Source organism: Canis aureus, chromosome 34, assembly GCF_053574225.1.
Source record: "Canis aureus isolate CA01 chromosome 34, VMU_Caureus_v.1.0, whole genome shotgun sequence".
Classification (NCBI taxonomy): Eukaryota; Metazoa; Chordata; class Mammalia; order Carnivora; family Canidae; genus Canis; species Canis aureus.
In genome coordinates this window covers 35831977-35852076 of record NC_135644.1, presented here as the reverse complement: position 1 = coordinate 35852076, position 20100 = coordinate 35831977, and the positions used below count along the sequence as shown (strand labels likewise).

Sequence of the window (20100 nt, the reverse complement as noted above, 5' to 3'; positions counted from 1 at the left end):
AAAGTGGCATCTGGGTGGCTCAGTCAGTTAAGCTTCAGCCTTAGGCTCAGATCATGATCCAGGTCCCAAGGCAGGCTCCCTGAAGCAGGGAACCTGCTTCTCCCTCTCCATCTGTCCCTCTCGCTAATGGTTTTTCTCTCCTCTCTCTCTCTTTTTTTTTAATTTTTTTTAATTTTTTATTTATGATAGTCACACACACAGAGAGAGAGAGAGAGAGGCAGAGACACAGGCAGAGGGAGGAGCAGGCTCCATGCACCGGGAGCCCGATGTGGGATTCGATCCCGGGTCTCCCGGATCGCGCCCTGGGCCAAAGACAGGCGCTAAACCACTGCGCCACACAGGGATCCCCTCCTCTCTCTCTCAAATAAATAAATAACATCCTGAAAAAGAAACAAACAGAAGGAAGAGAAATCTCCCATGTAGTAGAATTTCAAAGAAGTTGTCCAGACATTCCACCCTCAAGTTGATTAGCATAGCCTCCCACTCTTATGTGTGGAATACACATAGTAACTTCCTTCTACAAAATACAATATGAAAATCTTAATATAAAAATAAAAAAAATAATAATAAAATCACTTTACTATTGAGAAAGCTGACAAACACTACCTCAGCAAGATGATCAGATCAATACCAAGACTGATAAATCATGTTGATAATATCTATCCTTTATATAATAAAAATGGCATTATATCTCTGTATATAATCCACAAAAACAGTTCAATGATGAGATATACAACAGACATGTCCCAACTGAGGTAAATTTTACAAAATACTCTACTTCTCAAAGTGTTCCAGTTCAACGACAACAAGGAAAGGCTGAAAGACTGTCACAATCCAGAGGATCCTAAGAAAACACGAGTACAAATGGAATGTGATGAAGGATAGTAACTTAGCAAAATCTAAGGAAATCTGTATAACGTATGGTCTTTGGTTAATGCGACTATTTTAATATTGATTCATTAGCTAATATTAGTACCGGACTAATATAACACCACAATCATATCCCTGCCCCACACCATCCACCACCACACCACCGGCCCCCAGCAAGGACCCAGTGCAGCTGCCCCCCTGTGGGACATGCTCAGCCTCCCCAGGGTTCTCCGGATACCTTGCTCCCATCAGAAGCCTAATTGTCCCATAGAGAACCCAGGGCTTGCAGGGAGGAGGGAAGGCAAGGATCCCTGAAATGGTGGGTGCAGGTGAGTGTGCAGAGGACACATTGGGCCCTGCCTCTGCCCACTGTCCCTCCTGGAGGTCGGCACACCTTGCACAGGACACCAGCCCCTAACCCAAAGGGACCTGGGCTGACCTGGCCCCGTGCTCTGTGGGGGCTGAGGTGATTTGAGCCCCACCCAGCCCCAACACAAAGACTAATGGGATCCAGGCCCCCATGGTCCTGGCTAGCCCTGGATTCTGGCCCCAGGCTGAGTGAGCCCTCTCACAGCTGGACGTGGCCTCTTGGGCCCTGTGTGTGCCCCACAGATCCAGGTCACTGACCTAGGGCAGGCTGGCGGATCCCGGGACAACCCAGTGTGGGGAGAAGATGGATAGGCCGGTTGGCCCCACCCGACCCCACACCAGGAGGCAGGCTCCAGGTATTGGGTATTGGGGCCCCAGAGGGCCCAAGGACGGGGTCCAGCTGCCCTGTGGGTTCCAGTCAGGAGCCCATGAGCTGCAGGTCTAGGTCATCTCTGCTGTCCTCAAAACAGTCACTCAGGCTGAAATCTCAGGACACACGCCCCCACCCGGAGTTTACACATGCTCCCACAATGTGGACTCTAGCACCCGCCCCCCCACACTGTGTGATTCTTGCCCTCCCCTAAAGGACAGAAAGGTCTCCCTCCCCAGGGGAAGGCGCACATTAGGCTCTGAGCCCGTTTGCTGTAAAAGGTCAATAAAGTTTTGTGGTGTGAAAATGCATAGCCAGGCCATTTCTGTGTCTCCCAGAACTCTGCATGGGGCGTGGAGAGATACCCAGAGAGGAGGAGGGGGCACCATCCAGGCCCCAAACAGCCCCTGCAGGGGCGCCGCCAGTTACACACAGCTGACGTCCCCACGTGTCTTCCAGGGGCGGCCAGATGCCAGGGTCAGGACCCACAGACTTTCCTGGGACTCAGGCTCTGCCCACTGGGCCAGGAGGGGCTGGGACAGAGTGACAGCCAGGGAGCTTCAGGTCACCAGGGTCTGTGCACAGCGACCTGGGAGGTCTGTGCTCCCTCTGTCCTGATGAACGAGGATGGCCGAGTTCCGGGGCACTTATTCCCCTCCCCGCATCCCCGTGCCTGTGTGCCTTGGGCACAGAGGGCCTGTGGGGCGGTCAGCGTGGCCCTGAGAGGGTTGCCAGGACACCAGGCCCTGGTGTTGTACCCAAGATTGTAAATCAGGGGAACCAGCAAGGAGCCCACACCGATGGAAACTCCCGAGGGTTTCTTTACAAGCTGGAGCTTGGGTCTAATTGCACCCAACACAGCGGAGCAGGGACGTGGATCCCGAGACTAAGAGGCATAGCAGCTTTATAGGGGCCAGTGGCACATGGGAATCACAGAAAGTTGCACGATCATGCCGGTCCACAAGCTGGTGGCTGATTGAATTACACCTTACCCTATAGTATCCAATTGAGCTGGCCTATTACTTTGGTCAGAATCGTCGCACAGTTTTGGGGGACACAAAGCAGGGTTACATTGTTATAAGCCGATTTCCAATTAGGGTGTGCCCAGCGTCCTGACTAGGGTGGGGCAGCACCTTAAGCAATAAGCAGGTCATGTGGGGGTCATAGGGGAGGTGGCGGGTGTAGCACAAAATGGAATCAGTTCTGCCCTGCTTGTCCAGGAGTAGGGGATTTTTGTTAACTTTCCTGGGTCCCACACTTGCAGCTCATGCACCTCGGCTACCCTGACCAGGTGGACTCAGCCTGCACACCTTGTGGTGCTGGATCTCTCACACCAACGTGTGGAGGGCACCCTCCTTGCCCTAGTGAGTAGGGGCTGGGTGAGCATGGGCCTCGCCACAAGGCCAGGCAGCACAGGGGACCGAGAACCCCAGCCCTCACCCCAACTCGACTCCCACACACAGGCAGCAACAGGGCTCTCCGCCATGGGCAGCTCCTCAGGATCTCCCCCAGGCAGCGCTGAGGTCTGGCTCCCTGATGGAGAGGCATCGGGGAGAAGAGAAGCAGCCTGCGCTCAGCGGGACCCCCTGCCGGACATGGGAATTTGGCCGAGTCGGAACTTCAAGCTCAGCTGACCCTCCAGAGGAAAGTCACTGCAGGAGCGAGCCCCGAGTAAGCAAGGAGAACCCAGCTATCTGCCCAGCGCCACACCAGAAATGATGTTGTGCCAACCATTTTGGCATTTGGGTGACCCAGCCAGAGGATCAGATACCTGCACGTGATATCTGCATGTGATAGACACACACACAACCCAAAACCAACAAAAGTCGGAATCCCCCAATGTTGTCAAACAGCAGTCAGATGGTTACATACACGAGGCTGTGGTCCCCAATAGGATACATGGTAGATGCTATAAACCATGACTGCAGAGGTACTGGAGGCACGGAGATGTGCCTGCTGGGTTTCAAAAAGGAGCACAGAGAGGTTGGAAGCATCCTACGGACGGGGTGCCCCTCCTAGGAAAGGACACCAGGTCCCTGTGAAGGCTACAGATGGTGATATCTGTCCTCCTCTCTTTCAGCTTCTGGTTTTCCTCCTCTTTTGTTTTTCCTAATTCTAGTTTAGCCTCCACCCTGCATCCAAGACAATGACCAAAGAGGCTTCGTTATGACATCGCGTCCTAAAGGAGGCCGAGCTCTGGCTACCGGGTTCAGAAATGGTCATTGCCTAGGTGTATGCTGATCCCCTGAAGTCGTGCCTTCATGGCTCTTCTCTCCCTGCAGAATGAGGGGAACCACAGGTCTTACAATGAAAGACGCCCACTTACACTGAGGCAGGACTATCCCTTGTGGAGGACGTCATCTGGGCTAAGTAGTACAAGCGGGGCGATCAAGAATAGTTCACAGGTGAGACATAAGCAAACACTTACCTTTGATGTCATGCTTTATTTGTTCATCCATTTATTATTTGTTAAATATTTTCATTTAATGTCCTCTCTATACCCAACATGGAGTTCAAACCCACAACCCTGAGATCAAGATCCCCCAACCAGGCCAGCCAGGCACCCCACTGCCATGTTTCATAACTCTTTGCTTCCTTGCCTATCTCTGCATCCAACTGGAACATTAAGTCCTGGATGGGAAGCTTTAGTTACCCCCGAATCCTAGAACGTTCTCACTGTATCCCAATCCTAGATTGACATTTACCATTGAATAGCACTTTAAATAAATAGTAAAATAACTACTACAGTAAAGGAAATTATCAACTTTTCACGTGTGTGGGCCCTGCTCCCTGGGCTCCCAGGGAAGCTATGGTTTCTTTCACATTGATCAGGTCCAAATGACTCCACCACACCTCAAAGCGTGGGCTCAGTTTCTGCCCTGACACATGCAAGACCCCTGCTTCAATTAACATGTATCAATCAATCAAAGAGAGTCTGACCGGATCTGTGCGGTTCGTAAGAACATGGGACTCTTGTTCTTGGGGTAACAAGTTCAAGCCCCATGTTGGCTGTAGACATTACAGAAAATAAAATCTTAAAAAAATCAATGAGTTGATCTTGGAGAGACATAGCCCCGGATCCCACAAGGGCAGAGAGCCAACTGATGAATCTACTCACAATATTATAAGCAGCAGTGCACAAAAATTGAACTTTCAGAAGTCTCCTAGAGTGGGGGACACACTAGCCTTAAGGTGTTCAAGTGGAGAAGTGGGGGGCAGTCCCTGGAGCTACAGGGTGGGCTCAGGATCCCAGGGGTCCCAAGGATGGTGGCGCCAACTGTTCCCAGGCACAGGAGCAGGAACCCGGCTGAGAGCAGCAGGGCTCGGGCGAGCTGTCTGCCCTGTGTGGCCATAAGCTGCAAACCCCTGTGCAGTCATGGGGCCCAGTTCCTGGGACAGACCAGCAAAGGCCAGGAGTGCGAGAACACCCTCCCGGGCAGGAAGAAAACAGGTCTCCACCAGGGCATCCCCTAAAATTTGGAGTTTTAAACTTCAGTCACTTGTCCGTGGGGAGGCTGAGAAAATTGAGGCCGTTCCACTTTAACTTCATGGTTAGCACAAGTACTGCCATCCCAGGACCCTGTGTATAAGAGCTAAAATTTACATTACTTCAGTTACAGGAAGAAAGAAAAAAAATCTTACAGCTTAAGGCCCCAGAAAGCCCCATATTAGAATGAGAACAAAGCTCAATGCCCTTGAAGGCCTCATATCAAAATGTAAACAGAACTTGAGGAATTGCTCCAGCCCTTCTGGAGGACCCTGAGACCAGCCCTTAAAACTAAGCTAAAACCCACCTCGGGGTCCAAGTCCCTGCTCCGCTGTGTGGGCTATACTTGGACCCAAGTTCGAGATTGTAAATCAACCCTCGTGTGTTTGCATCGGTGTCGGCTTGGACAATCTGGGCACAACACCCCCAAGTGTTGGGCACTTGCAATCTTGGGCACAACACCCCCAAGTCACCTCCCCACCTGGGCTGATACCCTGTCCCCTCCCACCCAGGCTGGGCCTCAGTCACCTCCCGCCCACAGAGGCTCACCACAGCCCCTCACAGAGGTCCCACAGCCACGGTCGGCACTCTGGCCGTCCCCGGCCTCCCAGGAAAAGAAAGGAGGTTTCAGCAGGACACACTCTTATGGTGGCCCCAGGGCTCCCTGTCCAGGATGGCAGCTGGTGACTGGCCGGTGTCTGTGTCCCTGACGCCGGCTCCTCCTCCCCGGTTTTCCTGCAGGAAATGAAGGAGGAGGCCTCGTCTCCTCCAGGGACATCACGCAGATAGACCTGGACATCAACAAGATGTTTGGCAGCCAAATCAAGTTTTGGGACTGCTAGAGGGTGGGGAGAGGCTGTTGAGTCAGGGGGCTTCTAGGCTCCGGGGGAGGTCCAGGGGCTTCTGGGTAGGAAACACGGGGCTTAAGAGGCCGGGGGAAGCAACAGCACCAGCAACACACCACTGTATGGTTGGTTGCAGGGGATGACACCCGTGCTCCAACCCCGGGGCTTCGGGGTTGAGGGGGTCACTAGGTCGGTGCCTCTAGGGGTTTCCATGGGAGCTGAACCACACAGGGGCGAGGGACGGCCCCTTGAGAAGCAGGGGGCTGCAGTGGGGCCCGTGGAGGGCAGTAACCGGACCTGCGGGCCAGGCGGCATGGCCGTGGCTGGAGCAGGACACACATCGTTCCCATGGGGGTTGGACGGGTCAGGGTGACACCCACACTTGGTGTTTTATATGTATCTAAATTCTATGCATTTAATTTGAGACAATTTGCAATTTGTAAACATACATAGTATGATGACCCCCAGATAATGCCCCTGGTCCAGCCAGTGCCTTGCACTGACCACACTGGGCCCCAGGGGCAGGTGTCACAGCAAACCCCAGACTGGGATCGCCTTTATCTGTAGACGTATCCATGTGCATCTGAGAGAAAGTGGATGCCCTGTGTCGGCAGGCCCCCCATGCCATCCCCTCTTTCCCCACCCCCACACCATCCCCCTTCATCATCATCCCCAATGGCATCCCACCTATATCATCCCCCTCACACTGACACAGCCCCACACAATCCCCACCCACACTATTCCCCCCACCATCCCCCCTAAACCATCCCCCACACTCTACCACCATCATGCCCCTGCCCCCACAACATCCACCCCCACAGCATCTGTCCTCAGCAAGGACCCTGGGTAGCTGCCCCCTGTGGGACATACTCAGCCTCACCGGGGTTCTCTGGATACCCTGCTCCCATCAGAAGACCGGGTTTCCCATAGAGTACCCAGGGGTTGCAGGAAGGAGGGAAGGCAGGGAGCCCCAGACAGGGTGGGTGCAGGTGAGTGATGCAGAGGACCCATTGTGCCCTGCCTCCACTCACTGTCCCTCCTGGAGGGTGGCACACCCTGCATAGGACACCAGCCCCTAACCCAGAGGGACATGGGCTGGCCTGGCCCTGGGCTCTGTGGGGTTGGGGTGATTTGAGCCCCCCCCAGGCCCAACACAAAGACTAATGTGATCCAGCCCCCCATGGCCCTGCCCAGCCCGGGATTCTGGCCCCAGGCTGAGAGAGCCCTCCCACAGCCCTCCTCTTGGGCCCTGGGTGTGCCCCACAGATCCAGGTCGCTGACCTAGGGCAGCCCTAGGAATCCCGGGACACCCAATATTGGGGAGAGAAGGGGTAGGCCGGTGGGCCCCACCCGCACCCACACTAGGAGACAGGCTCCACCAGGTTCTGGGGCCCCAGGGCCCCGAGACCGGGGTCCAGCTACCCTACGGGGAACAGTGCAGGAGCCCATGAGCTCAGGTCCAGCTCAGCTCTGCTGCCCTCAGAACCGTCTCTCTTGCTGAAACCTCAGGACACGTCCCCACCCGGAGTCCAAACATGCTCCCAGGTGGGGAACTCCAGCACCCGTCCCCACCCCACATGTGATTCTTGCCCTCCCCTAAAGGACAGAAAGGTCTCCCTCCCCAGGGGAAAGCACGTGCCCTCGGCCCTGAGCCCCATTGCTGTAGATCGTCAATAAAGTGTTGTGGTGCGAAAATGCACAGCCAGCCCATTTATGTGTATCCCAGAACTCTGAGCAGAGGGCGTGGAGAGACCCCGAGAGAGGAGGAGGGGCTACATCCATGCCCCAAACAGCCCCTACTGTGGCGCTGCCAGTCACACCCAGCTGACATCCTCACATGCCTTCCAGGGGCTGCCAGACGCCAGGGTCAGGCACCATAGACTTTACTGAGACTCAGCCTGTGCCCAGCAGGCCAGGAGGGGCTGGGACAGAGTGACAGCCAGGGAGCCTCAGGGCACCAGTGTCTGTGGAAGAGACCTGGGAGGTCTGTGCTCTCTCTGTCCAGGGGGTCAGGGCTGGCTGGGTGTTGGGGCACTTCCTCCCCTCCCCATATCCCCGTGCCTGTGTGCCTGGGGCACAGAGGGCCTGCGGGGCGGTAGCGTGGCCCTGGAAGGGATGTCAGGACAACAGGCCCTTCTGTTGTGCCCAAGATTGCTAATCCGAGAAACCACCAAGGAGCCCACACCGATGCGAACTCCCGAGGGTTTCTTTACAAGCTGGAGCTTGGGTCCAAGTGCACCAGACACAGAGGAGTAGGGATTTGGACCCCGAGACTAAGAGGTGTAGCAGCTTTATAGGAGCCAGTGGCACATGGGTATGCTGAAAGATGCGTAGTCATGTTTGTCCACGCGCAGGTGGTTGATTGAATTACACTTTACCTTTTAGTATCGACTTGAACTGGCCTATTACTTTGGTCAGAATTGGCGCGCAGCTTTGTGTGGCACAATGCAGGGTTACATTGTGATGACCTGATTTCAGATTAGGGTGCGCCCAGTGGTTTGAGTCAGGTGGGGCAGTGCCTTAAGCCATAAGCAGGTCACGTGGGGTCATAGGGGAGATGGCTGGTGGAGCACAAAATGGAATCAGTCCTGCTCTGCTTGTCCAGGGGTAAGGGATTTTGTTAAATTTACTGGGTCCCACACTGCAGCTCACGCACGTGGGTCACCCTCACAAGGTGTACTCGGTGTGCACACCTTGTGGTGCTAGATCTCTCACACCAGCATGTGGAGGGCACCCTCCTCGCCTTAGTGAATAGGGGCTCACTAAGGCATGGGGCTCAGCCTGAAGGCCAGGCAGCACAGGGGACCGAAGAACCCCAGCCCCGTCCCCACCCAGACTCCCAAACACAGGCAGTCCCAGGGCTCCCCCCCATGGGCAGCTGGCTCCTCAGGAGCTCCCACCAGGATGGCCCCGAGGTCTAGCTCCCTGCTGGAGAGGCATCAGGGAGAAGATAAGCAGCCAGCGCATGGCAGGACCCACTTCCGCACATGGGAATATGGCCAAGCCGGACCTTCCAGCTCAGCCTACCCTCCAGTGGAAAATCACTGCACGCGCGAGCTGTTGGTCTGCCATGAGAGCCTAGCTAGCCGCCCAGCGCCAGCACCAGAAATGATGTTGTGCCAACCATTTTGGCATTTGGGTGACCCAGCCAGAGGATCCAATAGCTGCATGTGATAGCTACATGTGATAGACACACACACACCACACAACCAACAAAAGTTGGAATCCACCCAATGTTGTCTAACAGCAGCCGGATGGTTACATACACGACGCTGTGGTCCCCAATAGGATACATGAAAGACGCAATAAACCATGACTGCAGAGGTGCTGGAGGCACAGAGATGTGCCTGCTGGGTTCCAACAAGGAGCACAGAGGAGAAGGAAGCATCCTACGGAGGGGAGGCCCCTCCTTGGAAAAGACATCATGTCCCTGTGAAGGCTACGGACGGTGAAATCTGTCCTCCGCTCTTTCAGCTTCTGGTTTACCTCCTAGATGCCATTTTCCTCAATCATAAGACCAAAAATTTATTTTATGTTTTTAAATTTCTTTTATTGGAGTCCAATTTGTATGAATTCTTGCTTCAGCAAGGGTGTCATTCAGCAGGAGAGGAGAGATAATGATTTTACCAGAGAGGCAACATATAAAGGAGTTCATGACCACTTAACCAGTCCAGTAAGGAATTTTAAGAGGGACTCTTCTAGTGGGGGAAAAAAAGAGACCAAAAGCAACAACTCTAGAAAGGCCCAGAGTACGTCACCAGAAACACCAACTCTTCCGGTAACACAAAAGCACAAAGTTCATATCTTTGAATAATCACTCTGAATGCTGATAGACTAAATGCTCCAATCAAAAGATATAGGGTATCAGAGTGGCTTAAAACACAGGATCTGGGATGCCTGGGTGGCTCAAGGGGTTGAGCATCTGCCTTTGACTCAGGGTGTGATCCTGGAGTCTGGGATCGAGTCCCATAATGGGGCTCCTGGTGGGGAGTCTGCTTCTCTCTCTCCCTAATTTTCGGCCTCTCTCTCTCTCTCATAAATAAAATCTTTATTAAAAAAACAAGATCCATCTGTATGCTGCCTACAAGATGCTCACCTTAGACCTATACACACCAGCAGATTGATAGTCAGGGGAGGGAAAATCATCTACCACGCTAACGGATATCAAACGAAAGCTGGAGGACCCATACTTATATCAGACAAACGAGATTTGAAACCAAACCCTGGGGGACACCTGGTGGTTCAGTGGTTGAGCATCTGCCTTCAGCTCAGGGTGTGATCCTGGGATCCCAGGATTGAGTCCCACATCGCACTCCCTCAGGGGAGCATGCCTCTCGCTATGCCTATGTTTCTGCCTCTGCTTCTCTGTGTATCTCTCATGAAAAAATAAATAAAATATTTAAATCTCAAAAAGGAAGAAAAATACTGTAAGAAGAGATGAAGAAGAACATTATTTCATAATTAAAAAGACACTCTATCAAGATCAAACAACTAAATATTTATGCTGCCAACATGGGAGTACCTAAATGTAGAAACCAATTAACAACAAACATACAGGAAATCACTGGTAATAATACACTGACAGGGGATTTCAACACCCACTTATGGCAATGGACCGAACATCTAGCAGAATCAACAAGTGAACAATAGCCTTGACACACTGGACTACAGGAACTCAACAATAATAGTCAGAATATTTGATCCGAAAGCAGAATACACATTCCTTTCAACTTCACATGGGACATTCTCCAGAACAGATAATATCAAGGCCCACAAAACAGCTCTCAACAGGTACAACAGTTACAAGAAGGTTGATATCACACCCTGTACATTTTTGGACCACAACGCTATGAAACTTGAAGTCGACAGTAAGAAAAAATTTGGACAGACCAAAAATATGTTGAGTTTATGATCATCCTACTAGAGAATGAATGGAGCAACCAGGAAATTAAAGAGGAAATATAAAACAAACGGAAATGAAAACATGTTTCTCCAAACCTCTGGGATGTAGCAAAGGCAGTCCTAAGAGGGAAGTACATAGCAATACAGGCCTACCTCAAGAAACAAGAAGTCTCCAATACACATCGTAACCCTACACCTGAAGGAGCTGAAAAAGAAATAGCAAACATAGCCTAAAGCCTACAGAAGAAGGGAAAAAATAAAAAAGAGAGCAGAAATAAACAATATAGGAACAACAAAACAGTAGAATGGAAAAGCAAAACTGACAGCTGGTTCTTTAAAATAACTAATAAAATGGATCAAGCCCTAGCAAGCCTTATCAACGAGAAAAGAGAAAAGACCTAAATAAATAAAATCACAAATGAGAGAAGAGAGATCACAATCAACACCAGAAAAATAAGACAATTATAAGGGAATACTATGAAAGATTATACGCAAACAAACTGGGAGACCTGAAAGAAATGGACAAATCCCTAGAAATGAGCAAATGAGCAGAACTGAAATAGGAAGAAATAGAAAGTGTGAAGAGACCCATAACTAGCAAAGGAATTGAATCAGCAAAGCACCTGGGTGCCTCAGTGGTTGAGCATGTGCTTTGGCTCAGGTCATGATCCCGGGGTCCTGGGGAATCAAGTCCCACATCAGGCTCCCAGAATGGAGCCTCATTTTCCCTCTGCCTATAACTCTGTCTCTCTGTGTCTCGCATGAATACATAAATAAAATCTTTAAAAAAGAGAACAAATACAAAGATGTGAAAGGACCTAAATAAATTCACAAATGAGAAAAGAGAAATAACAACCAACACTAGAGAAATACAAACGATTATAAGAGAACATTATGAAAAATTATATGCCAGGAACCTAGAACCTGGAAGAAATAGATCAATTCCTGGAAATATATAACATAGCAAAAATGAAAAAGGAAGAAATAAGAAACTTGAACAGACAGATAACCAGCAACGAAATTGAATCTGCAATCAAGAATCTCCCAACAGGAGATGCTTCGATCAATAGAACAGAATGGAAAGCCGAAAAAAGATACAAACCTGTAACTCTATGATCTATTAATGGACAACAAGGCAGGAAGGAATATCCAATGGCACAAAGACAGTCTCTTCAACAAACACTAACCCTGACCCCAGGATAAGAACAAATGGTGTTGGGAAAACCAGGCAGCCACATGCAAAAGAATGAAACTGGACCACTTTCTTACACCATATATATAAAAAATAAATTCAAAATGGATGAAAGACCTAACTGTGAGACCTGAAACCATACAAAGAAGAAAAGATAGGCAGCAAAGTCTTTGACATTGGCCATTGGATGTTCTTTCTAGATATGCCTCTGAGGTGAGGGAAACAAAAGCAAAAATCCTATTGGGCCTTTATCAAATTGAAAACCTTCCGCAAAGTGAAGGAAACAACCAAAGCTAAAAGGCAACATACAAAATGAAAGGAGATATTGGTAAACAACACATCCACTAAAGAGTTAGTATGCAAAACACATAAAGCAAATATAAATCTCAAGATCCTAAAAACAAATTATGCAACTGGAGCTGGGCAGAAAAGTGAATGGACTTTCTCTCTGAAAGACTGCCAGATGGCGACCAGACACAAGGAAAGACACTAAGCATCACCAATCATCAAGGAAATGCAAATCAAAACCACAATGATAGTTCACCTGACAGCCGTCATAATGGCTAATATTAACAACACAAGAAAAAACAGGTTTTAGTGAAGCTATGGAGAAGGGGTCGCTCCCTAACACTCCTGGTGGGCGTGCGAACAGAAACAGCCACTGTGGAAAACAGTGTGGAGGGTCCTCTAGTAGTTAAAAATAGGTGATCCCTGGGTGGTGCAGTGGTTTGGTGCCTGTCTTTGGCCCAGGGCATGATCCTGGAGACCTGGGATCAAATACCACATTGGGCTCCCGGTGCATGGAGCCTGCTTCTCCCTCTGCCTGTGTCTCTGCCTCTCTCTCTGTGACTATCATAAAAAAAAATTTAAAAAAGTTAAAAATAGAGCTAACCTACGATTCCAAATTTGCAGAGCTAGGTATTTACCCTGAGGACACAAAAGTACTTTAGTAGATTCGAGGGGGACACGCAGCCCAGTGTTTCTAGCAGCATTATCAACAACAGCCAAACTGTGGATACAGCCCTACGTCCATCGGCAGATGAACGGGCAGAGACAATGTGGTAAATATACACACTGGACATCACTCGGTCATCAGAAGGGATGAAATGAAGCCATTTACAATGATGTGGAAGGAGTGGAAAGGATTTATGCTAAATGAACTCAGTCAGAGAAAGACAGATACCAAATACCATACAATTGCATTCACAGGTGAATTTTAAGAAACCAGACAAACTGGAAAAGAGGCTCAGGGGGGATGAGAGAAGCAAGCCAAGATACCCACTCTTAACCACAGAGAATAAATTAATAAATACCAGAGGAAGGTGGGGGGATGGGGAATCAGGGGATGGGGATAGTGGAGGGCACCTGTGACCAGTACCAGGCGATGTATCCAAGTGTTGAATCACTAAGTGGTAAACCTGAAACTATATCATACTGTGTTTACAAACAGAAATTCAGGTAAAACTTTAAAATAATAATTGGTAGTATTGATGAAACATGTGCGCACTAGAGAAAAAATCAGAAAGGCAACTAAAAATCCAAATAAAGAGTATTTAGAGCCACAAATCCCCTCCTTAGCTCAGCTTGGAAGAAGCCTGTCATGTCTATTCTGACCCCATCAGAAGCCTGGATTTTGAGTCTCTGGGGAGGCCACTAATTTGGTGGAGTCAGGCTATCTTTGAACCCAAAACCTAAATAGAGTGCATAAAACTCAACGGCCCAAGATTCTAGGAGTCCCAGTGCAGGCACATGCCAGGACCCAAACTCTAACCATACACAGACATAACCCTAACCCTACACTTAATCCTAATGTTACTCTAACCCTTAAACAAGACCCATCACTAATCGACAACCAAACACAAACCCCAAGACCAAAACACATTCACTGAACCTTCCTGCCAACCCTCACCCTAACTCCTAAACCTATTCAAAACCCTTATCCCTGACCCCTGTTTTAAATCTAACCCTAACCTCTAACCCTAACCTTAACTTAATGTACTCAAATCCTATTCCTAACCTTAACCTGTACCCTAACCCTAACCCTCTAATACTAATCCTATCTCATACCCCAAATGGTACTCTAACTTGTACCCTAAAACTAACTCCTAAACCACTCCCTAAACCTATCTCTTACCCTTTTAAAAAACCATAACCTGACCCTGACCTGACCCTAATCCCTAACTAAACACTAACCCTAACCCTAGCCCTAACACCTATCCTAAACCTAATCCTCGCCCTAACCCTAAACCTAGCCCTAACTTTTACCCTAACCCCTAACACTTACTCCTAACCCTAAATCACACCCTAACCCCTAACCCTCAATGCAAACCTAAGTCCAACCCTAACTATAACCATAACCCTAACCCCACCTCCAAACCTCCTGTCCTAATCCCTAAAGCCTAAACCCTAAAACTAACTCTAAATCCTGTCACTAACCCTAACCCCGTTCCCTAATCCCCATCCTAACTCCTAACCACTGACTCTTACCCTTATCCCTCACCCTAACCTGTATTCCGTAACCATAAGCTTAATCACAAACACCTAACATCTAACCTAAGCCTAACCACCAACTGCCTCCCCTCCCCTGACCCTACCATTCATTCTACCCATTCACTTACCCTCTGGCTCTGAGTAGTCCCTTCTGATGTGGACGTGGCCCCCAACAACGCCTCCAGAGTCCTCCAGGGGGTCCTGAGGAAGCAGGGCTCCTGTGAGTGCAGACGTGGCCCCAATTGTTCCTGAGTCATAGTCAGAGGGTCCTGAGGACGCTGGGTCTCCTGTCACTGTGGACTATGCCTCACATCCTCTGGAAGCCTCACAGCAGGTCCTCAGGTGGCCCGGGGCTCCTGTCAGCCTGGACATGGCCACACATCCCCCAGAAAACTCACCACACGTCCTGAGGAGCTGTGGGCTCCTGTCAGCATAGACGCAGCCCCATATTTCCCGAAGCCAAAGTGCATGTCCTGAGGAGGACGGGGGTCCTGTCAGTGTTGAGGTGGCCTAACATTTTCCTCAAGCCTCACCATAAGACCTGAGGATGCTGGGGGCTCCTGTCAGCATAGATGTGGCCCCAAATCTTCTCAAACCTTCACAGTGGGTCCTGAGGAAGCTGGAGACTCCTGTCAGTGTAGATGCGGCACCCACATTTTTCTTAGGCCTCACCACAGTCCCTGACAAGCCTGGGGTCTTCTGTCCGCATGGACGCATCCCATATTTCCCCAAGTCAACACCAGGGGTCCTAAGGATTCAGCATCCTGTTGTGTCGATGTGACACAACGTCCTCCCGAAGCATCACCGAGGGTTCTGAGGAGGCCGGGGCTCCTGCCACCATTAATGCGGCCTGCAGATTCCAGAAGCCTCAACTTATGACCTGAGGTGGCCCAGGGGCTCCTGTCAGCGTGGATGTGGGCCCACATCTTCCTGAAGCCGCCCCGTGGGTCCTGAGGAGGCCCAGGGTCTCCTTTCAGCATGGATGCGAGCCCACAATTTCCTGAAGCTGCGGCTCATCAGGGTGGACGTGTCCCCACGTCCTCCTCAGGCCTCCCCAGCACAGGCTGGCTCCTGTTAGTGCAGGCAGAGGAGGCCTACTGCACATTCATGCCCGCTGGGTGGGGCCTGGGCTCGGGTGCCCCCTGCAGGACGCTCAGGCACTGCAGGAGGCTGTGCAGAAGGCAGTGGTGCTCCAGGGGCCGCACCTGCCTCCCTCCAGGCTCCTGCTGTGGCCTGTTAGCTTTGAAAACGTCTCACTGAAACAGAGCCCAACACCTGGCTTCCCCAGAAATACTTAAGGACAAGGAATTGGAGCCCACAGGACGCGAAATGAAATGTGGACCAGAGTTTTGCCACGTACCACAATACCCACTCAACCCTCTTCCACTGTGGGCGGGATTGTGGGCTGGTGCAGCCACCCTGGAAACAGTGTGGAGGCTCTGCAGGGCGACTCTATTTGTAACATCCTGAGAACAGCAGGTGAACGGCCTGATTTCACTCCGAAGATACACATGCAGTGAGACTTGGGACACCTACACCCCAATGTACACAGCAGCCGGGTCCACAGTAGCCACACTGTGGGAGGAGCCTCGGTGCCCTGTGGCAGACGATGGATAAAAAGGATGGGAGATAGATGACGGTCATAGAGAGAGGAATGGAACTCAGCTGTCAAAGAGAAGGAAATATTGCCATTTGCAATGACGTGGATAGAACTAGAGGGATCATGTTAAATGAAATAAGTCAGTCAGGAAAGAGAATGACCGTGTGGTGTCATTCATAGGTGGAATTAAAAAGCAAAGCATATAACAACTGTGAAGGGAAGGAAAAACAAATAAGATGAAAACAGTTGCAGGAAATACAGATCCTTTTTTTTAATTTTTATTTGTTTATGATATTCACAGAGAGAGAAAGAGAGAGAAGCAGAGACATAGGCAGAGGGAGAAGCAGGCTTCATGCACCGGGAGCCCGATGTGGGATTCAATCCCGGGTCTCCAGGATCGCGCCCTGGGCCAAAGGCAGGCGCCAAACCGCTGCGCCACCCAGGGATCCCCAAAATACAGAGTTTTAATGATAGGAAACAGACTGATGGTCGTTGGAGGCGGGGAGGTTAACAGGGTACCTGCATGAAGGAGGTCACGTGATGTCACGAGCACTGCTGTTATCTCCAACTGGTGAATCCCTGATTCTTCCTCTGAAAGTATAATACACTATCCGTTAATTAATTGGGTTTAAATTAAATTAAGTTAAAAAAATCCGTTGTATCAGAGCACATTTCCTTCTGTTTTGCTCCTTCAGCTTATGCCAGAACCACCCCCAATGGGACTGGTTTGCCTAAGTAGGCTCCACGCACCATCCATGGCCCAGCCGAGGGCTAGAACTCACGACCCCTGAGATCAGTACCAGAGGTGAGGTCAGGAGTCAGATGCTTAACCAACGGAGCCAGCTTGGGGCCCGAGAACCACACTGCTTTATCCTTTGTGTCTGTGACATCGTTTGAAAGTGCTGCGTCCCACTCTCTCCTGCTCCTCCAGTACTGATTTGTTGTCCGGGGTCATTTGTGGGGGCAGATTGATGTTATGTGTTTTTTTTTTTTTTTTTTTTTTTTTTTTTGCTATTTCTAAGATATGCCACCATGATTTCGATAGGAATGACTTTGAAACTGAGGGTGGCTTCAGGAACTGTGGACATTTTCACAAGATGAGGCTCCCACCCCTCGAACCCAGGATGGCCTCCCAGAACAGAGCCTTGTATGGCTCAGTGAACAAGTCTTGTGCTCCTATGTTTCAGTCTCATTATTTATTCTCCTTGATGCTCCTGAGAAGGGAGTCACGTCCTTCCTTTCCTTCCTGAGTGCTCATTGTCGGGACAGAGCAAGGCTACTCTGCTCTGTAGGGTCAGTTTGTGTCCCGTGACTTTACTGAACTCACTCTTTAATTCAAACAGGTTTTGGTGGAGGCTCCCTGGTTTCCTGTTTCTAGCACCGCGTCTTCAGCATATAGGGACAGTGTGACGTCCCACTTCCAGGTGTGGAACCTTTTCTGTTTACAGCTTAATGTCCTTTGAAAGCCCCACAATAGAATCAAAACTGAGCCCAGGCCAAGGGCAGGAAGCCCCTATTAAAATGAGAACAGAGCTCAATGCCCTTGATTGTCCCATATCAAAATGTACACAGAACTTGAGGAATTGCTCTAGCCCTTCTGGAGGTCCCCGAGACAAGCCCTTAAACCTACGCAAAAACTCACCTCGGGGTCGAAGTCCCTGCTCCGCACTGTCAGGTATACTTGGACACAAGCTCGAGCTTGTAAATAAACCCTCGTGTGTTTGCTTCGGTGTGGGCTTCTCCATGGTTTTTCGGATTCGCAATCTTGGGCACAACAGTCTGAGATAAAAAAACAAAACCAAAAGCATTTCGGACGCGGGCAGAGTGAAAGCAGGGTTCTGAGAGATGCGCTTGGGGGCTCTTCTGTGGAGGGCTTGCAGACTGGGGGGTGGGATGCTTAGCCCCAGAACCAGAGGACCCAGTGTCCCATCCCAAATCACGCCAAACAGCCCCAATCTCAGGGAGCACCACTGCGCCACCTGCTGGAGGCCGGAGGCGCTGAAGACCACCCCACCCCTGACCCCGCAGGTGCATCTCCCAGGCAGATGTGCACCTGACAATCAGTACCATGGGCCATCCCCAGACCCCACACAGACCATTCGCTGCCACCAAGTTGTCAGACCCAAGAGGCTGCATAGCTTCAGCGCTGCCTGGAAAGTAGGGTCTAGCTTCCTTTGTATTTTGTGCTTTATTTTCATTTATTTTCTTTGATTCTATTTTATTAATTGCCTTATTTTATTTTTTATGTATGTACCTTATATATTTCTTATTTTTACTTTCATGGAACATTAATTGTGTTTGTTATTTTGGGATTTAGAATCTTTTTACAAGGAGGCCAAAATAATCTAGTGGTTTTTTTGGGGGAGGGCAGTTGTTATTGTTTTTCTTGGTTTTTCTTTTTCTTCCTACTTTCTTTTCTGGAAAATATAATGAGATCGAGAAATTCACCTCCATAAAATAACATGAGGTAGTATTCACAGCCAGGAAGTCCATCAAAACAAATATATGATGTCTAAATACAGTTTAAAACAATGATTATAAGATAGCAGCTGGGCTGGAAAAAGAGCACAGAGGAAAACTAGAGAATCCCTTACTGTAGAAATAAAAGAACTAAAATTTAGTCAGGCGAATGTTAAAAATGGTATAACTGAGATGTAGTCCCAAGTGGAAGCCTTAAAAACAAAGAAAGTTATGGACCACAGAGGCAGATTTAGGGAACTCAGCCACTTATTAAAACAATAACATTCATATCATAGGAGACTCAGAAGATGAAGGGAGAGAAAAGGTGGGCCTTACTCATCCAATAGAAACGACAAATACCCACCATTGCTTCAATGTGGATGTAACTGGAAGGTATTATGCTGAGTGAAGTAAGTCAATCAGAGAAGGACAAACATTGTATGTTCTCATTCACTTGGGGAATATAAATAATAGTGAAAGGGAATATAGGGGAAGGGAGAAGAAATGTGTGGGAAATATCAGAAAGGGAGACAGAACATAAAGACTCCTAACACTAGGAAACTAACTAGGGGTGATGGAAGGGGAGGAGGTCAGGGATCTGTATGAATGGGTGACGGGCACTGAGGGGGGCACTTGACGGGATGAGCACTGAGTGTTATTTTGTATGTTGTCAAATTGAACACCAATAAAAAGTGAATATATTATTTAAAAAAAAAAGAAAGAGGGAAAGAAAGAAATAGTGGCACCTTGGTGGCTCAGTCAGTTAAGCTTCTGCCTTAAGTCTGATCATGATCTAGGTCCCAAGGAAGGCTCCCTGTTTAGCAGGGAACCTGCTTCTCCCTCTCCCTCTGCCCCTCTCACTCATGGTTTTTCTCTCCTCTCTCTCTCAAATAAATAAATAACATCTTTGAAAAAGAAACTAAAAAAAACAAAGCCACAAGAAGACAAATCTCCCATGTAGAAGAATTTCATACAATTTGTGCAGACATTCCACCCTCAAGTTGATGAGCATAGCTTCCCACTCTTACGTGTGGAATACGCATAGTAACTTCCTTCTACAAAATATATTATGAAAAACTTAAAATAATAATGATAATATAATAATAATAACAAGAAGAAGAAGAAGAAGAAGAAGAAGAAGAAGAAGAAGAAGAAGAAGAAGAAGAAGAAGGAGAAGGAGAAGGAGAAGGAGAAGGAGAAGAGGAAGAATCACTTAACTACGGAGAAAGATGACAAACACTACCTCAGCAAGATGATCAGATCGATACCAAAACTGATAAATCATGTTGATAGTATCTATCCTTTATATGATATAATGAAAATGGCAGTATATCTCTGTATATAATCCACAAAAACAGTTCAATCATGAGATAAACGACAGACATGTCTCAACTGAGGTTAATTTTCAAAATACTCTACTTCTCAAAGTATTCCAGTGCAACAACAAGGAAAGGCTGAAAGACTGTCACAATCCAGAGGAGCCTAAGAAAACAGGAGGACAAATGGAATGTGATA

At 49.1% G+C, this 20100-nt stretch overlaps 1 long non-coding RNA gene across 1 annotated transcript in view; it reads right to left on the bottom strand.

Moving 5' to 3' along the window:
• Positions 1 to 16550: 16550 nt before the first annotated feature.
• LOC144304869 (uncharacterized) overlaps positions 16551 to 20100 on the bottom strand; it is an 881213-nt gene continuing 877663 nt past the window's right edge. Inside the window, exons 2-3 of the long non-coding RNA XR_013371863.1 lie at positions 17768 to 17904; positions 16551 to 16716 (exon numbers count right to left, since the gene is read on the bottom strand). This is a non-coding gene — a long non-coding RNA (uncharacterized LOC144304869). The remainder of the gene's footprint in view (positions 16717 to 17767; positions 17905 to 20100) is intronic.